The following is a 24,160-nucleotide window of genomic DNA, read 5'->3' as shown; positions in this document are numbered from 1 at the left end:
TTTCCATTGTATAAAACGAATAATTGCAACCAGTGTGAAAGACATGGTCATTTCTACGTTCCGGGCAACCTGGGCTTCACTCTAGGGCATTGCTCCACCACATCGAATAGCTACGGCCTTAGAAGTCAACGCCATAACTATAAAGAACAATATAAATACAACAGTTTTTCCAATGTATAAAATGAATAATTGCAACCAGTGTGAAAGACATGGTCATTTCTACGTTCCGGGCAACCTAGGCTTCACTCTAGGGCGTTGCTCCAACACATCGAATAGCTACGGCGTTAGGAGTCAACGCCAGAGGCATAAAATACAAAATAAATGCAACAGTTTTTCCATCGTATAACAAGAATAATTGCAACCATTGTGAAAGTGATGGTCATTTCTACATTCCGGGCAGCCTAGGCTTCACTCTAGGGCGTTGCTCCTCCAGATCGTATAGTTAGGGCCTAAGAAGTCAACGCCAGAAGCATAAAATAAAATATAAATACAACAGTTTTTCCCTTGTATAACAGGAATAATTGCAACCAGTGTGAAAGGTATGGTCATTTCTACGTTCCGGGCAACCTAGGCTTCACTCTAGGGCGTTGCTCCACCACATCGGATAGCTGCGGCCTTAGAAGTCAACGCCAGAAGCATAAAATACAATATATATACAACAGTTTTTCAATCGTATACCAGGAATAATTGCAAACAGTGTGAACGATATGGTCATTTCTACGTTGCGGGCATCCTAGGCTTCACTGTAGGGCATTGCTCCACCACATCGAATAGCTACGGCCTTAGAAGTCAACGCCATAACTATAAAGAACAATATAAATACAACAGTTTTTCCATTGTATAAAATGTATAATTGCAAGGACTGTGAAGGCAATGGTCATTTCTACGTTCCGCGCAACCTAGGCTTCACTCTAGGGCGTTGTACCTCCAGATCGAATAGCTAGGGCCTAAGAAGTCTATACCAGAAGCATAAAATACAACATAAATACAACAGTTTTTCCATCGTATAACAGGAATAATTGCAACCAGTGTGAAAGTGATGGTCATTTCTACGTTCCGGGCAACCTAGGCTTCAGTCTAGGGCGTGGTTCCCCCAGATCGAATAATTAGGGCCTAAGAAGCCTACGCCAGAAGCATAAAATACAATATAAATACCACAGTATTTCCATCGTATAACAGGAATAATTGCAACCAGAGTGAAGGTGATGGCCATTTCTAAGTTCCGGGCAACCTAGGCTTCACTCTAGAGCGTTGCTCCACCAGATCGAATAGCTAGGACCTTAGAAGTCAACGCCAGAAGCACAAAATAAAATAAAAATACAACAGTTATTACATCGTATAAAAGGAATAATTACAACCAGTGTGAAAGTAATGGGCATTTCTACGTTCCGTGCAACCTAGGCTTCAGTCCAGGGCGTTGGCCCACCAGGTCGAATAGTTAGGGTCTTAGAAAACAACTCCAGACGCATAAAATACAATATAAATACAACAGTGTTTCCACGGTATAAAACGAATAATTGCAACCAGTATGAAAGTTATGGTCATTTCTACGTTCCGGGCAACCTAGGCTTCACCCTAGGGCGTTGCTCCACCAGATCGAATAGTTAGGGCCTAAGAAGTCAACGCCAGAAGCATAAAATACAATAGAAATACATCAGTTTTTCCATCGCATAACAGGAATAATTGCAACCAGTGTGAAAGCTATGGTCATTTCTACGTTCCGGGCAACCTAGGTTTCGCACTATGGCGTTGCTCCACCACATCGAATAGTTGGGGTCTTAGAAGTCAATGCCAGAAGCATAAAACACAATATAAATACAACCGTTTTTCCATTGTATAAAATGAATAATTGCAACCATTGTGAAAGTGATGGTCATTTCTACGTTCCGGGCAACCTAGGCTTCACTCTAGGGCGTTGCTCCACCACATCGGATAGCTGCGGCCTTAGAAGTAAACGCGAGAAGCATAAAATACAATATAAATACAACAGTTTTACAATCGTATAACAGGAATAATTGCAAACAGTGTGAAAGATATGGTCATTTCTACGTTGCGGGCATCCTAGGTTTCACTCTAGGGCATTGCTCCACCACATCGAATAGCTACGGCCTTAGAAGTCAACGCCATAACTATAAAGAACAATATAAATACAACAGTTTTTCCATTGTATAAAATGAATAATTGCAACCAGTGTGAAAGACATGGTCATTCCTACGTTCGGGGCAACCTAGGCTTCACTCTAGGGCGTTGCTCCAACACATCGAATAGCTACGGCCTTAGGAGTCAACGCCAGAGGCATAAAATACAAAATAAATACAACAGTTTTTCCATCGTATAACAAGAATAATTGCAACCATTGTGAAAGTGATGGTCATTTCTACATTCCGGGCAGCCTAGGCTTCACTCTATGGCGTTGCTCCAACACATCGAATAGCTACGGCCTTAGGAGTCAACGCGAGAGGCATAAAATACAAAATAAATACAACAGTTTTTCCATCGTATAACAAGAATAATTGCAACCATTGTGAAAGTGATGGTCATTTCTACATTCCGGGCAACGTGGGCTTCTCTCTGGGGCGTTTCTCCACCACATCGAATAACTACGGCACTAGAAGTCAACGCCTGAAGCATAAAATATAATATAAATACAACAGTTTTTCCATCGTATAACAAGAATAATTGCAACCAGTGTGAAAGTGATGGTCATTTCTACGTTCCGGGCAACCTAGGCTTCACTCTAGGGCGTTGTTCGTCCAGATCGAATAGCTAGGGCCTAAGAAGTCTACACCAGAAACATAAAATACAACATAAATACAACAGTTTTTCCATCGTATAACAGGAATAATTGCAACCAGTGTGAAAGTGATGGTCATTTCTACGTTCCGGGCAACCTAGGCTTCAGTCTAGGGCGTGGTTCCCCCACATCGAATAATTAGGGCCTAAGAAGCCTACGCCAGAAGCATAAAGTACAATATAAATACCACAGTATTTCCATCGTATAACAGGAATAATTGCAACCAGAGTGAAGGTGATGGTCATTTCTAACTTCCGGGCAACCTAGGCTTCACTCGAGGGCGTTGCTCCACCACATCGAATAGCTACGGCCCTAGAAGACAACGCCATAACTATAAAATACAATATAAATACAACAGTCTTTCCATCGTATAAAACGAATAATTGCAACCAGTCTGATAGTTATGGTCATTTCTACGTTCCGGGCAACCTAGGCTTCACCCTAGGGCGTCGCTCCACCAGATCGAATAGTTAGGGCCTAAGAAGTCAATGCCAGAAGCATAAAATACGATATATGTACAACAGTTTTTCCATCGTATAACAGGAATAATTACAACCAGTGTGAAAGTAATGGGCATTTCTACGTTCCGTGCAACCTAGGCTTCACTCCAGGGCGTTGGCCCACCAGGTCGAATAGTTAGGGTCTTAGAAAACAACTCCAGACGCATAAAATACAATATAAATACAACAGTGTTTCCACGGTATAAAACGAATAATTGCAACCAGTATGAAAGTTATGGTCATTTCTACGTTCCGGGCAACCTAGGCTTCACCCTAGGGCGTTGCTCCACCAGATCGAATAGTTAGGGCCTAAGAAGTCGAAGCCAGAAGCATAAAATACAATAGAAATACAACAGTTTTTCCATCGCATAACAGGAATAATTGCAACCAGTGTGAAAGCTATGGTCATTTCTACGTTCCGGGCAACCTAGGCTTCACTCGAGGGCGTTGCTCCACCACATCGAATAGCTACGGCCCTAGAAGACAACGCCATAACTATAAAAGACAATATAAATACAACAGTCTTTCCATCGTATATAATGTATATTTGCAAACAGTGTGAAAGTAAAGGTCATTTCTACGTTCCGGGCAACCTAGGCTTAACTGTAGGGCGTTGCTCCACTAGATCGAATAGTTAGGGCCTTAGAAGTGAACGCTCGAAGCATAAAATACAAAATAGAGAGAACAGCTTTTCCATTGTATAAAACGAATAATTGAAACGAGTGTCAAAGTTATGGTCATTTCTACGTTCCGGGCAACCTTGGCTTAACTCCAGGGCGTTGCTCCACCAGATCGAATAGTTAGGGACTTTGAATACAACGCTAGAAGCATAAAATACAATAAAAATGCAACAGTTTTTCCATTGTATAACAGGAATAACTGCAACCAGTGTGAAAGTAATGGTCATTTCTACGTTCCGAGCAACCTAGGTTTCGCACTATGGCGTTGCTCCACCACATCGAATAGTTGGGGCCTTAGAAGTCAATGCCAGAAGCATAAAACACAATATAAATACAACCGTTTTTCCATTGTATAAAATGAATACTTGCAACCATTGTGAAAGTGATGGTCATTTCTACTTTCTGGGCAACCTAGGCTTCACTCTAGGGCGTTTCTCCACCACATCGAATTGCTACTGCCTTAGAAGTCAACGTCTGAAGCATTAAATATAATATAAATACAACAGTTTTTCCATCGTATAACACGAATAATTGCAACCAGTGTGAAAGACATGGTCATTTCTACGTTCCGGGCAACCTAGGCTTCACCCTAGGGCGTTGCTCCAACACATCGAATAGCTACGGCCTTAGAAGTCAACGCCATAACTATAAAAAACAATATAAATAAAACAGTTGTTCCATTGTATAACAGGAATAATTGCAACCAGTGTGAAAGTGATGGTCATTTCAACGTTCCGGGCAACCTATGCTTCACTCTAGGGCGTTGCTCCACCACATCGGATAGCTGCGGCCTTAGAAGCAAACGCGAGAAGCATAAAATACAATATAAATACAACAGTTTTACAATCGTATAACAGGAATAATTGCAAACAGTGTGAAAGATATGGTCATTTCTACGTTGCGGGCATCCTAGGTTTCACTCTAGGGCATTGCTCCACCACATCGAATAGCTGCGGCCTTAGAAGTCAACGCCATAACTATAAAGAACAATATAAATACAACAGTTTTTCCATTGTATAAAATGAATAATTGCAACCAGTGTGAAAGACATGGTCATTTCTACGTTCCGGGCAACCTAGGCTTCACTCTAGGGCGTTGCTCCAACACATCGAATAGCTACAGCCTTAGGAGTCAACGCCAGAGGCATAAAATACAAAATAAATGCAACAGTTTTTCCATCGTATAACAAGAATAATTGCAACCATTGTGAAAGTGATGGTCATTTCTACATTCCGGGCAGCCTAGGCTTCACTCTATGGCGTTGCTCCAACACATCGAATAGCTACGGCCTTAGGAGTCAACGCGAGAGGCATAAAATACAAGATAAATACAACAGTTTTTCCATCGTATAACAAGAATAATTGCAACCATTGTGAAAGTGATGGTCATTTCTACATTCCGGGCAACGTGGGCTTCTCTCTGGGGCGTTTCTCAACCACATCGAATAACTACGGCACTAGAAGTCAACGCCTGAAGCATAAAATATAATATAAATACAACAGTTTTTCCATCGTATAACAAGAATAATTGCAACCAGTGTGAAAGTGATGGTCATTTCTACGTTCCGGGCAACCTAGGCTTCACTCTAGGGCGTTGTTCGTCCAGATCGAATAGCTAGGGCCTAAGAAGTCTACACCAGAAACATAAAATACAACATAAATACAACAGTTTTTCCATCGTATAACAGGAATAATTGCAACCTGTGTGAAAGTGATGGTCATTTCTACGTTCCGGGCAACCTAGGCTTCAGTCTAGGGCGTGGTTCCCCCACATCGAATAATTAGGGCCTAAGTAGCCTACGCCAGAAGCATAAAGTACAATATAAATACCACAGTATTTCCATCGTATAACAGGAATAATTGCAACCAGAGTGAAGGTGATGGTCATTTCTAAGTTCCGGGCAACCTAGGCTTCACTCGAGGGCGTTGCTCCACCACATCGAATAGCTACGGCCCTAGAAGACAACGCCATAACTATAAAATACAATATAAATACAACAGTCTTTCCATCGTATAAAACGAATAATTGCAACCAGTCTGATAGTTATGGTCATTTCTACGTTCCGGGCAACCTAGGCTTCACCCTAGGGCGTCGCTCCACCAGATCGAATAGTTAGGGCCTAAGAAGTCAATGCCAGAAGCATAAAATACGATATATGTACAACAGTTTTTCCATCGTATAACAGGAATAATTACAACCAGTGTGAAAGTAATGGGCATTTCTACGTTCCGTGCAACCTAGGCTTCACTCCAGAGCGTTGGCCCACCAGGTCGAATAGTTAGGGTCTTAGAAAACAACTCCAGACGCATAAAATACAATATAAATACAACAGTGTTTCCACGGTATAAAACGAATAATTGCAACCAGTATGAAAGTTATGGTCATTTCTACGTTCCGGGCAACCTAGGCTTCACCCTAGGGCGTTGCTCCACCAGATCGAATAGTTAGGGCCTAAGAAGTCAACGCCAGAAGCATAAAATACAATAGAAATACAACAGTTTTTCCATCGCATAAGAGGAATAATTGCAACCAGTGTGAAAGCTATGGTCATTTCTACGATCCGGGCAACCTAGGCTTCACTCGAGGGCGTTGCTCCACCACATCGAATAGCTACGGCCCTACAAGACAACGCCACAACTATAAAATACAATATAAATACAACAGTCTTTCCATCGTATATAATGTATATTTGCAAACAGTGTGAAAGTAAAGGTCATTTCTACGTTCCGGGCAACCTAGACTTAACTGTACGGCGTTGCTGCACCAGATCGCATAGTTAGGGCCTTAGAAGTGAACGCTCGAAGCATAAAATACAAAATAGAGAGAACAGCTTTTCCATTGTAGAAAACGAATAATTGAAACCAGTGTGGAGGTAATGGTCATTTCTACTTTCCGGGCAACCTAGGCTTCACTCTAGGGCGTTTCTCCACCACATCGAATAGCTACGGCCTTAGAAGTCAACGCCATAACTATAAAGAACAATATAAATACAACAGTTTTTCCAATGTATAAAATGAATAATTGCAACCAGTGTGAAAGACATGGTCATTTCTACGTTCCGGGCAACCTAGGCTTCACTCTAGGGCGTTGCTCCAACACATCGAATAGCTACGGCGTTAGGAGTCAACGCCAGAGGCATAAAATACAAAATAAATGCAACAGTTTTTCCATCGTATAACAAGAATAATTGCAACCATTGTGAAAGTGATGGTCATTTCTACATTCCGGGCAGCCTAGGCTTCACTCTAGGGCGTTGCTCCTCCAGATCGTATAGTTAGGGCCTAAGAAGTCAACGCCAGAAGCATAAAATAAAATATAAATACAACAGTTTTTCCCTTGTATAACAGGAATAATTGCAACCAGTGTGAAAGGTATGGTCATTTCTACGTTCCGGGCAACCTAGGCTTCACTCTAGGGCGTTGCTCCACCACATCGGATAGCTGCGGCCTTAGAAGTCAACGCCAGAAGCATAAAATACAATATATATACAACAGTTTTTCAATCGTATACCAGGAATAATTGCAAACAGTGTGAACGATATGGTCATTTCTACGTTGCGGGCATCCTAGGCTTCACTGTAGGGCATTGCTCCACCACATCGAATAGCTACGGCCTTAGAAGTCAACGCCATAACTATAAAGAACAATATAAATACAACAGTTTTTCCATTGTATAAAATGTATAATTGCAAGGACTGTGAAGGCAATGGTCATTTCTACGTTCCGCGCAACCTAGGCTTCACTCTAGGGCGTTGTACCTCCAGATCGAATAGCTAGGGCCTAAGAAGTCTATACCAGAAGCATAAAATACAACATAAATACAACAGTTTTTCCATCGTATAACAGGAATAATTGCAACCAGTGTGAAAGTGATGGTCATTTCTACGTTCCGGGCAACCTAGGCTTCAGTCTAGGGCGTGGTTCCCCCAGATCGAATAATTAGGGCCTAAGAAGCCTACGCCAGAAGCATAAAATACAATATAAATACCACAGTATTTCCATCGTATAACAGGAATAATTGCAACCAGAGTGAAGGTGATGGCCATTTCTAAGTTCCGGGCAACCTAGGCTTCACTCTAAAGCGTTGCTCCACCAGATCGAATAGCTAGGACCTTAGAAGTCAACGCCAGAAGCACAAAATAAAATAAAAATACAACAGTTATTACATCGTATAAAAGGAATAATTACAACCAGTGTGAAAGTAATGGGCATTTCTACGTTCCGTGCAACCTAGGCTTCAGTCCAGGGCGTTGGCCCACCAGGTCGAATAGTTAGGGTCTTAGAAAACAACTCCAGACGCATAAAATACAATATAAATACAACAGTGTTTCCACGGTATAAAACGAATAATTGCAACCAGTATGAAAGTTATGGTCATTTCTACGTTCCGGGCAACCTAGGCTTCACCCTAGGGCGTTGCTCCACCAGATCGAATAGTTAGGGCCTAAGAAGTCAACGCCAGAAGCATAAAATACAATAGAAATACATCAGTTTTTCCATCGCATAACAGGAATAATTGCAACCAGTGTGAAAGCTATGGTCATTTCTACGTTCCGGGCAACCTAGGTTTCGCACTATGGCGTTGCTCCACCACATCGAATAGTTGGGGTCTTAGAAGTCAATGCCAGAAGCATAAAACACAATATAAATACAACCGTTTTTCCATTGTATAAAATGAATAATTGCAACCATTGTGAAAGTGATGGTCATTTCTACGTTCCGGGCAACCTAGGCTTCACTCTAGGGCGTTGCTCCACCACATCGGATAGCTGCGGCCTTAGAAGTAAACGCGAGAAGCATAAAATACAATATAAATACAACAGTTTTACAATCGTATAACAGGAATAATTGCAAACAGTGTGAAAGATATGGTCATTTCTACGTTGCGGGCATCCTAGGTTTCACTCTAGGGCATTGCTCCACCACATCGAATAGCTACGGCCTTAGAAGTCAACGCCATAACTATAAAGAACAATATAAATACAACAGTTTTTCCATTGTATAAAATGAATAATTGCAACCAGTGTGAAAGACATGGTCATTCCTACGTTCGGGGCAACCTAGGCTTCACTCTAGGGCGTTGCTCCAACACATCGAATAGCTACGGCCTTAGGAGTCAACGCCAGAGGCATAAAATACAAAATAAATACAACAGTTTTTCCATCGTATAACAAGAATAATTGCAACCATTGTGAAAGTGATGGTCATTTCTACATTCCGGGCAGCCTAGGCTTCACTCTATGGCGTTGCTCCAACACATCGAATAGCTACGGCCTTAGGAGTCAACGCGAGAGGCATAAAATACAAAATAAATACAACAGTTTTTCCATCGTATAACAAGAATAATTGCAACCATTGTGAAAGTGATGGTCATTTCTACATTCCGGGCAACGTGGGCTTCTCTCTGGGGCGTTTCTCCACCACATCGAATAACTACGGCACTAGAAGTCAACGCCTGAAGCATAAAATATAATATAAATACAACAGTTTTTCCATCGTATAACAAGAATAATTGCAACCAGTGTGAAAGTGATGGTCATTTCTACGTTCCGGGCAACCTAGGCTTCACTCTAGGGCGTTGTTCGTCCAGATCGAATAGCTAGGGCCTAAGAAGTCTACACCAGAAACATAAAATACAACATAAATACAACAGTTTTTCCATCGTATAACAGGAATAATTGCAACCAGTGTGAAAGTGATGGTCATTTCTACGTTCCGGGCAACCTAGGCTTCAGTCTAGGGCGTGGTTCCCCCACATCGAATAATTAGGGCCTAAGAAGCCTACGCCAGAAGCATAAAGTACAATATAAATACCACAGTATTTCCATCGTATAACAGGAATAATTGCAACCAGAGTGAAGGTGATGGTCATTTCTAACTTCCGGGCAACCTAGGCTTCACTCGAGGGCGTTGCTCCACCACATCGAATAGCTACGGCCCTAGAAGACAACGCCATAACTATAAAATACAATATAAATACAACAGTCTTTCCATCGTATAAAACGAATAATTGCAACCAGTCTGATAGTTATGGTCATTTCTACGTTCCGGGCAACCTAGGCTTCACCCTAGGGCGTCGCTCCACCAGATCGAATAGTTAGGGCCTAAGAAGTCAATGCCAGAAGCATAAAATACGATATATGTACAACAGTTTTTCCATCGTATAACAGGAATAATTACAACCAGTGTGAAAGTAATGGGCATTTCTACGTTCCGTGCAACCTAGGCTTCACTCCAGGGCGTTGGCCCACCAGGTCGAATAGTTAGGGTCTTAGAAAACAACTCCAGACGCATAAAATACAATATAAATACAACAGTGTTTCCACGGTATAAAACGAATAATTGCAACCAGTATGAAAGTTATGGTCATTTCTACGTTCCGGGCAACCTAGGCTTCACCCTAGGGCGTTGCTCCACCAGATCGAATAGTTAGGGCCTAAGAAGTCGAAGCCAGAAGCATAAAATACAATAGAAATACAACAGTTTTTCCATCGCATAACAGGAATAATTGCAACCAGTGTGAAAGCTATGGTCATTTCTACGTTCCGGGCAACCTAGGCTTCACTCGAGGGCGTTGCTCCACCACATCGAATAGCTACGGCCCTAGAAGACAACGCCATAACTATAAAAGACAATATAAATACAACAGTCTTTCCATCGTATATAATGTATATTTGCAAACAGTGTGAAAGTAAAGGTCATTTCTACGTTCCGGGCAACCTAGGCTTAACTGTAGGGCGTTGCTCCACTAGATCGAATAGTTAGGGCCTTAGAAGTGAACGCTCGAAGCATAAAATACAAAATAGAGAGAACAGCTTTTCCATTGTATAAAACGAATAATTGAAACGAGTGTCAAAGTTATGGTCATTTCTACGTTCCGGGCAACCTTGGCTTAACTCCAGGGCGTTGCTCCACCAGATCGAATAGTTAGGGACTTTGAATACAACGCTAGAAGCATAAAATACAATAAAAATGCAACAGTTTTTCCATTGTATAACAGGAATAACTGCAACCAGTGTGAAAGTAATGGTCATTTCTACGTTCCGAGCAACCTAGGTTTCGCACTATGGCGTTGCTCCACCACATCGAATAGTTGGGGCCTTAGAAGTCAATGCCAGAAGCATAAAACACAATATAAATACAACCGTTTTTCCATTGTATAAAATGAATAATTGCAACCATTGTGAAAGTGATGGTCATTTCTACTTTCTGGGCAACCTAGGCTTCACTCTAGGGCGTTTCTCCACCACATCGAATTGCTACTGCCTTAGAAGTCAACGTCTGAAGCATTAAATATAATATAAATACAACAGTTTTTCCATCGTATAACACGAATAATTGCAACCAGTGTGAAAGACATGGTCATTTCTACGTTCCGGGCAACCTAGGCTTCACCCTAGGGCGTTGCTCCAACACATCGAATAGCTACGGCCTTAGAAGTCAACGCCATAACTATAAAAAACAATATAAATAAAACAGTTGTTCCATTGTATAACAGGAATAATTGCAACCAGTGTGAAAGTGATGGTCATTTCAACGTTCCGGGCAACCTAGGCTTCACTCTAGGGCGTTGCTCCACCACATCGGATAGCTGCGGCCTTAGAAGCAAACGCGAGAAGCATAAAATACAATATAAATACAACAGTTTTACAATCGTATAACAGGAATAATTGCAAACAGTGTGAAAGATATGGTCATTTCTACGTTGCGGGCATCCTAGGTTTCACTCTAGGGCATTGCTCCACCACATCGAATAGCTGCGGCCTTAGAAGTCAACGCCATAACTATAAAGAACAATATAAATACAACAGTTTTTCCATTGTATAAAATGAATAATTGCAACCAGTGTGAAAGACATGGTCATTTCTACGTTCCGGGCAACCTAGGCTTCACTCTAGGGCGTTGCTCCAACACATCGAATAGCTACAGCCTTAGGAGTCAACGCCAGAGGCATAAAATACAAAATAAATGCAACAGTTTTTCCATCGTATAACAAGAATAATTGCAACCATTGTGAAAGTGATGGTCATTTCTACATTCCGGGCAGCCTAGGCTTCACTCTATGGCGTTGCTCCAACACATCGAATAGCTACGGCCTTAGGAGTCAACGCGAGAGGCATAAAATACAAGATAAATACAACAGTTTTTCCATCGTATAACAAGAATAATTGCAACCATTGTGAAAGTGATGGTCATTTCTACATTCCGGGCAACGTGGGCTTCTCTCTGGGGCGTTTCTCAACCACATCGAATAACTACGGCACTAGAAGTCAACGCCTGAAGCATAAAATATAATATAAATACAACAGTTTTTCCATCGTATAACAAGAATAATTGCAACCAGTGTGAAAGTGATGGTCATTTCTACGTTCCGGGCAACCTAGGCTTCACTCTAGGGCGTTGTTCGTCCAGATCGAATAGCTAGGGCCTAAGAAGTCTACACCAGAAACATAAAATACAACATAAATACAACAGTTTTTCCATCGTATAACAGGAATAATTGCAACCTGTGTGAAAGTGATGGTCATTTCTACGTTCCGGGCAACCTAGGCTTCAGTCTAGGGCGTGGTTCCCCCACATCGAATAATTAGGGCCTAAGTAGCCTACGCCAGAAGCATAAAGTACAATATAAATACCACAGTATTTCCATCGTATAACAGGAATAATTGCAACCAGAGTGAAGGTGATGGTCATTTCTAAGTTCCGGGCAACCTAGGCTTCACTCGAGGGCGTTGCTCCACCACATCGAATAGCTACGGCCCTAGAAGACAACGCCATAACTATAAAATACAATATAAATACAACAGTCTTTCCATCGTATAAAACGAATAATTGCAACCAGTCTGATAGTTATGGTCATTTCTACGTTCCGGGCAACCTAGGCTTCACCCTAGGGCGTCGCTCCACCAGATCGAATAGTTAGGGCCTAAGAAGTCAATGCCAGAAGCATAAAATACGATATATGTACAACAGTTTTTCCATCGTATAACAGGAATAATTACAACCAGTGTGAAAGTAATGGGCATTTCTACGTTCCGTGCAACCTAGGCTTCACTCCAGAGCGTTGGCCCACCAGGTCGAATAGTTAGGGTCTTAGAAAACAACTCCAGACGCATAAAATACAATATAAATACAACAGTGTTTCCACGGTATAAAACGAATAATTGCAACCAGTATGAAAGTTATGGTCATTTCTACGTTCCGGGCAACCTAGGCTTCACCCTAGGGCGTTGCTCCACCAGATCGAATAGTTAGGGCCTAAGAAGTCAACGCCAGAAGCATAAAATACAATAGAAATACAACAGTTTTTCCATCGCATAAGAGGAATAATTGCAACCAGTGTGAAAGCTATGGTCATTTCTACGATCCGGGCAACCTAGGCTTCACTCGAGGGCGTTGCTCCACCACATCGAATAGCTACGGCCCTACAAGACAACGCCACAACTATAAAATACAATATAAATACAACAGTCTTTCCATCGTATATAATGTATATTTGCAAACAGTGTGAAAGTAAAGGTCATTTCTACGTTCCGGGCAACCTAGACTTAACTGTACGGCGTTGCTGCACCAGATCGCATAGTTAGGGCCTTAGAAGTGAACGCTCGAAGCATAAAATACAAAATAGAGAGAACAGCTTTTCCATTGTAGAAAACGAATAATTGAAACCAGTGTGGAGGTAATGGTCATTTCTACTTTCCGGGCAACCTAGGCTTCACTCTAGGGCGTTTCTCCACCACATCGAATAGCTACGGCCCTAGAAGTCAACGCCTGAAGCATAAAATATAATATAAATACAACAGTTTTTCCATCGTATAACAAGAATAATTGCAACCAGTGTGAAAGTGATGGTTATTTCTACGTTCCGGGCAACCTACGCTTCACTCTAGGGCGTTGTTCCTCCAGATCGAATAGGTAGGGCCTAAGAAGTCTATACCAGAAGCATAAAATACAACATAAATACAACAGTTTTTCCATCGTATAACAGGAATAATTGCAACCAGTGTCAAAGTTATGGTCATTTCTACGTTCCGGGCAACCTTGGCTTAACTCCAGGGCGTTGCTCCACCATATCGAATAGTTAGGGACTTTGAATACAACGCTAGAAGCATAAAATACAATAAAAATGCAACAGTTTTTCCATTGTATAACAGGAATAACTGCAACCAGTGTGAAAGTAATGGTCATTTCTACGTTCCGAGCAACCTAGGTTTCGCACTATGGCGTTGCTCCACCACATCGAATAGTTGGGGCCTTAGAAGTCAATGCCAGAAGCATAAAACACAATATAAATACAACCGTTTTTCCATTGTATAAAATGAATAATTGCAACCATTGTGAAAGTGATGGTCATTTCTACTTTCTGGGCAACCTAGGCTTCACTCTAGGGCGTTTCTCCACCACATCGAATTGCTACTGCCTTAGAAGTCAACGTCGGAAGCATTAAATATAATATAAATACAACAGTTTTTCCATCGAAAAACACGAATAATTGCAACCAGTGTGAAAGACATGGTCATTTCTACGTTCCGGGCAACCTAGGCTTCACCCTAGGGCGTTGCTCCAACACATCGAATAGCTACGGCCTTAGGAGTCAACGCCAGAGGCATAAAATACAAAATAAATGCAACAGTTTTTCCATCGTATAACAAGAATAATTGCAACCATTGTGAAAGTGATGGTCATTTCTACATTCCGGGCAACCTAGGCTTCAGTCTAGGGCGTTGCTCCACCACATCGAATAGCTACGGCCCTAGAAGACAACGCCATAACTATAAAATACAATATAAATACAACAGTCTTTCCATCGTATAAAACGAATAATTGCAACCAGTCTGATAGTTATGGTCATTTCTACGTTCCGGGCAACCTAGGCTTCACCCTAGGGCGTCGCTCCACCAGATCGAATAGTTAGGGCCTAAGAAGTCAATGCCAGAAGCATAAAATACGATATATGTACAACAGTTTTTCCATCGTATAACAGGAATAATTACAACCAGTGTGAAAGTAATGGGCATTTCTACGTTCCGTGCAACCTAGGCTTCACTCCAGGGCGTTGGCCCACCAGGTCGAATAGTTAGGGTCTTAGAAAACAACTCCAGACGCATAAAATACAATATAAATACAACAGTGTTTCCACGGTATAAAACGAATAATTGCAACCAGTATGAAAGTTATGGTCATTTCTACGTTCCGGGCAACCTAGGCTTCACCCTAGGGCGTTGCTCCACCAGATCGAATAGTTAGGGCCTAAGAAGTCAACGCCAGAAGCATAAAATACAATAGAAATACAACAGTTTTTCCATCGCATAAGAGGAATAATTGCAACCAGTGTGAAAGCTATGGTCATTTCTACGATCCGGGCAACCTAGGCTTCACTCGAGGGCGTTGCTCCACCACATCGAATAGCTACGGCCCTACAAGACAACGCCACAACTATAAAATACAATATAAATACAACAGTCTTTCCATCGTATATAATGTATATTTGCAAACAGTGTGAAAGTAAAGGTCATTTCTACGTTCCGGGCAACCTAGACTTAACTGTACGGCGTTGCTGCACCAGATCGCATAGTTAGGGCCTTAGAAGTGAACGCTCGAAGCATAAAATACAAAATAGAGAGAACAGCTTTTCCATTGTAGAAAACGAATAATTGAAACCAGTGTGGAGGTAATGGTCATTTCTACTTTCCGGGCAACCTAGGCTTCACTCTAGGGCGTTTCTCCACCACATCGAATAGCTACGGCCCTAGAAGTCAACGCCTGAAGCATAAAATATAATATAAATACAACAGTTTTTCCATCGTATAACAAGAATAATTGCAACCAGTGTGAAAGTGATGGTTATTTCTACGTTCCGGGCAACCTACGCTTCACTCTAGGGCGTTGTTCCTCCAGATCGAATAGGTAGGGCCTAAGAAGTCTATACCAGAAGCATAAAATACAACATAAATACAACAGTTTTTCCATCGTATAACAGGAATAATTGCAACCAGTGTCAAAGTTATGGTCATTTCTACGTTCCGGGCAACCTTGGCTTAACTCCAGGGCGTTGCTCCACCAGATCGAATAGTTAGGGACTTTGAATACAACGCTAGAAGCATAAAATACAATAAAAATGCAACAGTTTTTCCATCGTATAACAAGAATAATTGCAACCATTGTGAAAGTGATGGTCATTTCTACATTCCGGGCAACCTAGGCTTCAGTCTAGGGCGTGGTTCCCCCACATCGAATAATTAGGGCCTAAGAAGCCTACGCCAGAAGCATAAAGTACAATATAAATACCACAGTATTTCCATCGTATAACAGGAATAATTGCAACCAGAGTGAAGGTGATGGTCATTTCTAAGTTCCGGGCAACCTAGGCTTCACTCGAGGGCGTTGCTCCACCACATCGAATAGCTACGGCCCTAGAAGACAACGCCATAACTATAAAATACAATATTAATACAACAGTCTTACCATCGTATAAAACGTATAATTGCAACCAGTCTGATAGTTATGGTCATTTCTACGTTCCGGGCAACCTAGGCTTCACTCTAGGGCGTTTCTCCACCACATCGAATAGCTACGGCCCTAGAAGTCAACGCCTGAAGCTTAAAATATAATATAAATACAACAGTTTTTCCATCGTATAACAAGAATAATTGCAACCAGTGTGAAAGTGATGGTCATTTCTACGTTCCGGGCAACCTACGCTTCACTCTAGGGCGTTGTTCCTCCAGATCGAATAGCTAGGGCCTAAGAAGTCTATACCAGAAGCATAAAATACAACATAAATACAACAGTTTTTCCATCGTATAACAGGAATAATTGCAACCAGTGTGATAGTGATGGTCATTTCTACGTTCCGGGCAACCTAGGCTTCAGTCTAGGGCGTGGTTCCCCCAGATCGAATAATTAGAGCCTAAGAAGCCTACGCCAGAAGCATAAAATACAATATAAATACCACAGTATTTCCATCGTATAACAGGAATAATTGCAACCAGAGTGAAGGCAATGGCCATTTCTAAGTTCCGGGCAACCTAGGCTTCACTCTAGAGCGTTGCTTCACCAGATCGAATAGCTAGGACCTTAGAAGTCAACGCCAGAAGCACAAAATAAAATAAAAATACAACAGTTTTTCAATCTTATAACAGGAAAAATTGCAAACAGTCTGAAAGATATGGTCATTTCTACGTCGCGAGCATCCTAGGCTTCACTCTAGGGCATTGCTCCACCACATCGAGTAGCTACGGCCTTAGAAGTCAACGCCATAACTATAAAAAACAATATAAATACAACAGTTTTTCCACTGTATAAAATGAATAATTGCAAACAGTGTGGAGGTAATGGTCATTTCTACCTTCCGGGCAACCTAGGCTTCACTCTAGGGCGTTTCTCCACCACATCGAATAGCTACTGCCTTAGAAGTCCACGTCTGAAGCATAAAATATAATATAAATACAACAGTTTTTCCATCGTATAGAACGTATAATTGCAACCAGTATGAATGTTATGGTCATTCCTACGTTCCGGGCAAAATAGGCTTCACTCTAGGGCGTTGGTCCACCAGATCCAATAGCTAGGGCCTAAGAAGTCAACGCCTGGAGCACCAAATGCAAAATAAATACAACAGCTTTTCCATCATATAAAACGAATAATTGCAACAAGTATGAAAGCTATGGTCATTTATACGTTCCGGGCAACCTAGGCTTCACTCTAGGGCGTTGCTCAACCACATCGAATAGCTACGGCCCTAGAAGACAACGCCATAACTATAAAATACAATATAAATACAACAGTCTTTCCATCGTATAAAACGAATAATTGCAACCAGTCTGACATTTATGGTCATTTCTACGTTCCGGGCAATCTAGGCTTCACTCTAGGGCGTTGCTCCACCATATCGAATAGTTAGGGCCTAAGAAGTCAATGCCAGAAGCATAAAATACGATATATGTACAACAGTTTTTCCATCGTATAACAAGAATAACTGCAACCATTGTGAAAGTGATGGTCAATCCTACGTTCCGGGCAACCTTGGCTTAACTCCAGGGCGTTGCTCCACCAGATCGAATAGTTAGGGACTTTGAATACAACGCTAGAAGCATAAAATACAATAAAAATGCAACAGTTTTTCCATTGTATAACAGGAATAACTGCAACCAGTGTGAAAGTAATGGTCATTTCTACGTTCCGAGCAACCTAGGTTTCGCTCTATGGCATTGCTCCACCACATCGAATAGTTGGGGCCTTAGAAGTCAATGCCAGAAGCATAAAGCACAATATAAATACCACAGTTTTTCCATCGTATAACAGGAATAATTGCTACCAGAGTGAAGGTGATGGTCATTTCTAAGTTCCGGGCAACCTAGGCTTCACCCTAGGGCGTTGCTCCACCAGATCGAATAGTTAGCGCCTAAGAAGTCAACGCCAGAAGCACAAAATACAATAGAAATACAAGAGTTATTCCATCGTATAACAGGAATAATTACAACCAGTGTTAAAGTAATGGGCATTTCTACGTTCCGTGCACCTAGGCTTCACTCTAGGGCGATGGCCCACCAGGCCGATTAGTTAGGGCCTTAGAAAACAACTCCAGACGCATAAAGTACAATATAAATACAACAGTTTTTCCACGGTATAAAACGAATAATTGCAACCAGTATGAATTCTATGCTCATTTCTACGCTCCGGGCAACCTAGGCTTCACCCTAGGGCGTTGCTCCACCAGATCGAATAGTTAGGGCCTAAGAAGTCAACGCCAGAAGCATAAAATACAATAGAAATACAACAGTTTTTCCATCGTATAACAGGAATAATTACAACCAGTGTGAAAGATATGGTCATTTCTACGATACGGGCATTCTAGGCTTCACTCTAGGGCGTTGCTCCTCTAGATAGAATAGTTAGGGCCCAGGCAGTCAACGCCAGAAGCATAAAAAACAATATAAATACAACAGTTTTTCCCGTGTATAACAGGAATAATTGCAACCATTGTGAATGGTATGGTCATTTCTACGTTCCGGGCAACATAGGCTTCACTCTAGGTAGTTGCTCCACCACATCGAATAGTTAGTCCCTTAGAAGTCAATGCCAGAAGCATAAAATGCCAAATAAATCCAACAGTTTTTCCACTGTATGATAAGAATAATTGCAAACAGTGTGGAAGTAATGGTCATTTCTACGTTCCGGGCAACCTAGGCTTCACTCTAGGTCGTTGCTCCACCACATCGCATAGCTACGGCCTTAGGAGTAAACGCCAGAGGCATAAAATACAAAATAAATACAACAGTTTTTCCATCGTATAACAAGAATAATTGCAACCAGTGTGAAAGTGATGGTCATTTCTGCGTTCTGGGCAACCTAGGCTTCACACTAGGGCGTTGCACCTCCAGATAGAATAGTTAGGGCCCAGGAAGTCAACGCCAGAAGCATAAAATACAATATAAATACAACAGTTTTTCCCTTGTGTAACAGGAATAATTGCAACCAGTGTGAAAGGTATGGTCATTTCTACGTTCCGGGCAACCTAGGCTTCACTCGAGGGCGTTGCTCCACCACATCGAATAGCTACGGCCCTAGAAGACAACGCCATAACTATAAAATACAATATAAATACAACAGTCTTTCCATCGTATAAAACGAATAATTGCAACCAGTCTGATAGTTATGGTCATTTCTACGTTCCGGGCAACCCAGGCTTCACCCTAGGGCGTTGCTCCACCAGATCGAATAGTTAGGGCCTAAGAACTCAAAGCCAGAAGCATAAAATACGATATATGTGCAACAGTTTTTCCATCGTATAAAATGAGTAATTGCAACCAGTGTGAAAGTAACGGCCATTTCTACGTTCCGGGCATCCTAGACTTAACACTGAGGCACTGCTCCACCAGATCGAATACATAGGGCCTTAGAAGTCAATGCCAGAAGCATAAAGTACATTAAAAATCCAACAGTCTCCATCGTATAACAGGAATAATTGCCACCAGTGTGAAAGTGATGGTCATTTCTGCATTCCGGGCAACCTAGGCTTCACACTAGGGCGTTGCTCCTCCAGATAGAATAGTTAGGGCCCAGGAAGTCAACGCCAGAAGCATAAAATACAATATAAATACAACAGTTTTTCCCTTGTATAACAGGAATAATTGCAACCAGTGTGACAGGTATGGTCATTTCTACGTTCCGGGCAACCTAGGCTTCACCCTAGGGCGTTGCTCCACCAGATCAAATAGTTAGGGCCTAGGAAGTCAACGCCAGAAGCATAAAATACAATACAAATACAACAGCTTTTCCATCGTATAACAGGAATAATTGCAACCAGTGTGAAAGGTATGGTCATTTCTACTTTCCGGGCAATCAAGGCTTCACTCTAGGGCGTTTCTCCACCACATCGAATAGCTGCGGCCTTAGAAGTCAACGCCAGAAGCATAAAACACAATATAGATAAAACAGTTTTGCCATCGGATAACAGGAATAGTTGCAACCAGTGTGAAAGGTATGGTCATTTCTACGATACTGGCAACCTAGGCTGCACTCTAGGGCGTCGTTCGACCACATCGAATAGCTGCGGCCTTAGAAGTCAACGCCAGAAGCATAAAATACGATATAAATAAAACAGTTTTTCTATCGTATAACAGGAATAATTGTAAACAGTGTGAAAGATATGATCATTTCTACGTTCCTGGCAACCTAGGCTTCACTCTAGGGCGTTTCTCCACCACATCGAATAGCTACGGCCTTAGAAGTCAACGCCTGAAGCATAAAATATAATATAAGTACAACAGTTTTTCCATCGTATAACAGGAATAATTGCAACCAGTGTGAAAGACATAGTCATTTCTACGTTCCAGGCAACCTAGGCTTCACTCTAGGGCGCTGCTCCACCACTTCGAATAGCTACGGCCTTAGAAGTCAACGCCAGCGGCATAAAATACAAAATAAATACAACAGTTTCTCCATCGTATAACAAGAATAATTGCAACCAGTGTGAAAGTGATGGTCATTTCTACATTCCGGGCAACCTAGGCTTCACTCTAGGGCTATGCTCCATCAGATCGAATAGTCAGTGCCTAAGAAGTCAACGCCAGAAGCATAAAATACAATATAAATGCAACAGTTTTTCCCTTGTATAACAGGAATAATTGCAACCAGTGTGAAAGCTATGGTCATTTCTACGCTCCGGGCAACCTAGGCTTCACCCTAGGTCGTTGCTCCACCAGATCGAATAGTTAGGGCCTAAGAAGTCAATGCCAGAAGCATAAAATACGATATATGTACAACAGTTTTTCCATCGCATACTATGTGTAATTGCAACCAGTGTGAAAGTAACGGCCATTTCTACGTTCCGGGAATCCTAGACCTAACACTGAGACATTGCTCCACCAGATCGAATACATAGGGCCTTAGAAGTCAACGCCAGAAGCATAAAGTACATTAAAAATCCAACAGTTTGTCCATCGTATAACAGGAATAATTGCAACCAGTGTGAAAGTGATGGTCATTTCTACATTCCGGGCAACCTAGGCTTCACTCTAGGGCGTTGCTCCTCCGGATAGAATAGTTAGGGCCCAGGAAGTCAACGCCAGAAGCATAAAATACAATATAAATACAACAGTTTTTTCCTTGTATAACAGGAATAATTTCAACCAGAGTGAAAGGTATGGTCATTTCTACGTTCCGGGCAACCTAGGCTTCACTCTAGGGTGTTGCTTCACCACATCGATTAGCTCCGGCCTTAGAAGTCAACGCCAGAAGCATAAAATACAATATAAATACAACAGTTTTTGGATCGTATAACAGGAATAATTGCAAACAGTGTGAAAGTTATGGTCATGTCTACGCTGCGGGCATCCTAGGCTTCACTCTAGGGCATTGCTCCACCACATCGAATAGCTATGGCCTTAGAAGTCAACGCCATAACTATAAAAAACGATATAAATACAACTGTCTTTCCATTGTATAAAATGAATGATTGCAACCAGAGTGAAGGTGATGGTCATTCCTACGTCCCGGGCAACCTAGGCTTCACTCTATGCCGTTGCTCCACCAGATCGAACAGCTAGGGACTTAGAAGTCAACGCTAGAAGCATAAAATAAAATAAAAATACATCAGTTTTTTTATCGTATAAAACGAATAATTGCAACCAGTATGAATGTTATGGTCATTTCTACGTTCCGGGCAACCTAGGCTTCACTTTAGGGCGTTTCTCCACCACATCGAATAGCTACGGCCTTAGAAGTCAACTTCTGAAGCATAAAATATAATATAAATACAACAGTTTTTCCATCGTATAACAAGAATAATTGCAACCAGTGTGAAAGACATGGTCATTTCAACGTTCCGGGCAACCTAGTCTTCACTCTAGGGCGTCGTTCCACCAGATCGAATAGTTAGGGCCTAAGAAGTCTACGCCTGAAGCATAAAATACAATACAAATACAACAGCTTTTCCATCGTATAACAGGAATAATTGCAACCAGTGTGAAAGGTATGGTCACTTCTACTTTCCGGGCAATCTAGGCTTCACTCTAGGGCGTTTCTCCAACACATCGAACAGCTGCGGCCGTAGAAGTCAACGACAGAAGCATAAAACACAATATAGATAAAACAGTTCTTCAATCGTATAACAGGAATAATTGCAAACAGTGTGAAAGATATGGTCATTTCTACGTTGCCGGCATCCTAGGCTGCACATTAGGGCATTGCTCCACCACATCGAATGGCTACGGCCTTAGAAGTCAACGCCATAACTATAAAAAACCACATAAATACAACAGTTTTTCCATTGTATAAAATGAATGATTGCAAACAGTGTGGAGGTAATGGTCATTTCTACTTTCCGGGCAACCTAGGCTTCACTCTAGGGCGTTTCTCCACCACATCGAATAGCTACGCCCTTAGAAGTCAACGCCTGAAGCATAAAATATAATATAAGTACAACAGTTTTTGGATCGTATAACAGGAATAATTGCAAACAGTGTGAAAGTTATGGTCATTTCTACGCTGCGGGCATCCTAGGCTTCACTCTAGGGCAGTGCTCCACCACATCGAATAGCTACGGCCTTAGAAGTCAACGCCATAACTATAAAAAACAATATAAATACAACTGTCTCTCCATTGTATAAAATGAATGATTGCAACCAGAGTGAAGGTGATCGTCATTCCTACGTCCCGGGCAACCTAGGCTTCACTCTAGGCCGCTGCTCCACCAGATCGAACAGCTAGGGACTTAGAAGTCAACGCTAGAAGCATAAAATAAAATAAAAATACAACAGTTTTTTTATCGTATAAAACGAATAATTGCAACCAGTATGAATGTTATGGTCATTTCTACGTTCCGGGCAACCTAGGCTTCACTTTAGGGCGTTTCTCCACCACATCGAATAGCTACGGCCTTAGAAGTCAACTTCTGAAGCATAAAATATAATATAAATACAACAGTTTTTCCATCGTATAACAGGAATAATTGCAACCAGTGTGAAAGACATGGTCATTTCTACGTTCCGGGCAACCTAGGCTTCACTCTAGGGCGTTGCTCCACCACATCGAATAGCTACGGCCTTAGAAGTCAACGCCATAACTATAAAAAACAATATAAATACAACTGTCTTTCCATTGTATAAAATGAATGATTGCAACCAGAGTGAAGGTGATGGTCATTCCTACGTCCCGGGCAACCTAGGCTTCACTCTAGGCCGTTGCTCCACCAGATCGAACAGCTAGGGACTTAGAAGTCAACGCTAGAAGCATAAAATAAAATAAAAATACAACAGTTTTTTTATCGTATAAAACGAATAATTGCAACCAGTATGAATGTTATGGTCATTTCTACGTTCCGGGCAACCTAGGCTTCACGTTAGGGCGTTTCTCCACCACATCGAATAGCTACGGCCTTAGAAGTCAACTTCTGAAGCATAAAATATAATATAAATACAACAGTTTTTCCATCGTATAAAACGAATAATTGCAACCAGTGTGAAAGTAATATACATTTCTACGTTGCGGGCATCCTAGACTTAACTCTGAGGCAGTGCTACACCAGATAGAATACATAGGGCCTTAGAAGTCAACGCCAGAAGTATAAAGTACAGTAAAAATCCAACAGTTTGTCCATCGTATAACAGGAATAATTGCAACCAGTGTGAAAGGTATGGTCATTTCTACTTTCCGGGCAATCAAGGCTTCACTCTAGGGCGTTTC

The sequence above is a fragment of the Calliopsis andreniformis genome, unplaced genomic scaffold (genome assembly GCF_051401765.1).
Source record: "Calliopsis andreniformis isolate RMS-2024a unplaced genomic scaffold, iyCalAndr_principal scaffold0001, whole genome shotgun sequence".
Taxonomy (NCBI): Eukaryota; Metazoa; Arthropoda; class Insecta; order Hymenoptera; family Andrenidae; genus Calliopsis; species Calliopsis andreniformis.
Note: the sequence above shows the minus strand (reverse complement) of the source record.